This window comes from Phascolarctos cinereus, unplaced genomic scaffold (assembly GCF_003287225.1).
Source record: "Phascolarctos cinereus isolate Bilbo 61053 unplaced genomic scaffold, phaCin_HiC Scaffold_9;HRSCAF=440, whole genome shotgun sequence".
Classification (NCBI taxonomy): domain Eukaryota; kingdom Metazoa; phylum Chordata; class Mammalia; order Diprotodontia; family Phascolarctidae; genus Phascolarctos; species Phascolarctos cinereus.
This window is the reverse complement of record NW_027556402.1, coordinates 125061553-125064188: the sequence shown is the minus strand read 5'-3', so window position 1 is coordinate 125064188 and position 2636 is coordinate 125061553. Positions and strand designations below refer to the sequence as shown.

Genomic DNA, 2636 nt, shown 5'->3' with positions numbered 1-2636 from the left:
AAGTCATTCACATCTGATCATGTTATCACCTTGCTGTTATTTTGTACATAGTATATTTCACTTTGAATCCGCCCATACAAGTCTTTCTAGGTTTTTCTTAGAGCATCTTGTTCATCACTTTGTAGTATTCCATCATAATCACATCCACAACTTGTTCAGCTGTTCCACAATTGATGGGCATCCCCTCAACTTCTAATTCTTACCCCCAAGAAAAGACCTGCTATACATATTTTTGTAAATGTAAATCCTTTTCCTTTTTGGGACCTAGCAGTGGTATTGGACATAGTACTAAATTGCTCTACAGAATGGTTGAAATAGTTTACAACTCCACCAACAGTACATTACAGTCTCATTTTCCCCACACCCCTTCAATCATTTATCATTTACCTTTTCTTTCCTATTAATCAATATAATAGGTATGAGATAGTACTTCAAAATTGTTTTAATTTGCATTTCTCAAATCAATAGTGCGAACATTTTTTCATATGGCTTTAGATAGCTTTGATTACTTCATCTGGAAACTGTTTACATCTTTTGATTATTTAACAGTTGGAGAATGGCTCTATTCTTATTAATTAATTAATCACTTTCTGTATTCATTCATTCATTCATTCATTTATCTATCTATCTATTTATTCATTCATTCATTCATTCATCCACTTATTTATTTATTTATTTATTCGTTCATTCATTCATTTATTTATTTATTTATTTATTTATTTGTTTGTTTGTTTGTTTGTTTTTGGTGAGGCAATTGGGGTTAAGTGACTTGTCCAGGGTCACACAGCTAGTAAAGGTCAAGTGTCTGAGGCTGAATTTGAACTCAGGTCCTCCTGACGCCAAAGCTGGAACTCTTTTCACTGTACCACCCAGCTGCCCTGACTCTTATTTTAGTAAAGTTGACCCAGTTCTCTATATGATTAAGAAATGAGGCCTTTATCAGAGAAACTTGCTTCAAAATTTTTTTTCACAATTACTATTGCTAATTGTATTTCCCTCCATCCTATACCCGCCAGTTTATTCTATTTTCTCTCTCCTTTCACCCTGTCCTTACTCAAAAGCGTTTTGCTTCTGACTACCTTTTCCCACAATCTGCCCTCCTTTTTATCACTCCCTTCCTTCTCTTCTCCCCTCCACTCCTATGTTCCTGTAGGGTAAGACAGATTTCTTTTTTTTTTTTTTCAATTTTATTACAAGCATTTTTATTTACAGACCATTAGAAAAATAATCATGGCAGAGACTTGGGTTCATTCTTCTAATAATCCTGTGGATCTGCTCTTCCCTGTCACCAGCATCTCCACCTTCCACAAAATGTGTAGTCTTTTTTCTTTATTTTGCCTCACAGAGAAGATAATCTGAAGGGCCAGAGGAAGTTGTTGGCAGCTTTGAAGTGCTTGCCGATAGTGTAGATATCATGGATCAAGTCCTCCATGCAGATAATTCCATATTTACCAAGAGATTTTGCAGTAAGGGCATTATCCATCAGGGCAATTATCTGTTTCTTGATCTTTCCATAATTATGTTTGTAAATCAAGTCATTCACAGACTTCAGGTTTGGGTAACCCCATTGAATGTATGGTTCCACAGTCCTCAGCATATTGGTTGAAGCCTTGCTAAGCTTAACAAAAGTGACATTGAAGATTTGGTGAAGATGAAGAGGCTGCAATGCTTTTCAGACCTTTGGGCTAACACCACTGATACCTCTAATTCTGATCACAAAAGCTAACTTGGGTTCAGTAGGTATGTAGTAGTCCAGCTTCGTGTGCCATTCTAGCCAGCCAGATTTCGTTTCTATACATCTGTCTGTACTCCTTATGGTAGGCTTTAGCTTTTTTGTAGAGAACTTTCCTCCACATTTTACAGAGCTTTTTATAGCCATCTTCTTCTCCAGGCATTTGGCCTTCTGTATTGCAAAAGCCTTTCACTGTTTCAGAAGGTATTCTGGAATGGATGGTAGCTTCTTCTTTTCTTCCATGCCCACCATGATTCCAGATGGAAAAAAGAGGAAGTACCAGTAAGATAGATTTCTATACCCAATTAAGTGTATATATTATTTCCTCTTTGAGCCAATTCTGATGAGAGTAAGGTTTACTTACTTCTCACCTCCCCCCTCTTCCCCTATACTGCAAAAGCTTTTTCTTGTCTCTTTTATGTGAGATAATTTACCCCATTCTACCCCTCCCTTTCCCTTTTCCCCAGTACATTCCTCTCTCTCATCCTTTAATTTTATTTTTTAGGTATCATCCCTTCATATTCATCTCAAACCTCTGTCCTCTGTCTATATGTACTCCTTCTAACTACCCTAATAATGAGAAATCACAAGTATCATCATCCCACATAGGAATGTAAATGGTTTAAACTTATTAAATTCCTTATGATTTCTCTTTCCTGTTTACTTTTTTATGCTTCTCTTGAGCCTTGTATTTGAAAGTCAAATTTTGTATTCAGCTCTGGCATTTTTATCAAGTCCTCAATCTAATTGAATGACTATTTTTTCGCCCTGAAGGATTATGCTCAGTTTTGCTGGATAGGTGATTCTTGGTTGTAATCCTAACTCCTTTGCCCTGTGGAACATCATATTCCAAGACTCCCAATCCTTTAATGTAGAAGGTGCTAAATCTTGTGTTGTCCTGACT

The 2636-nt window shown here is 36.4% G+C and overlaps 1 pseudogene; it reads right to left on the bottom strand.

Moving 5' to 3' along the window:
* Positions 1-1206: 1206 nt before the first annotated feature.
* On the bottom strand, positions 1207-1993 carry LOC110201123 (large ribosomal subunit protein uL30 pseudogene; annotated as a pseudogene).
* Between the last annotated feature and the right edge of the window lie 643 nt (positions 1994-2636).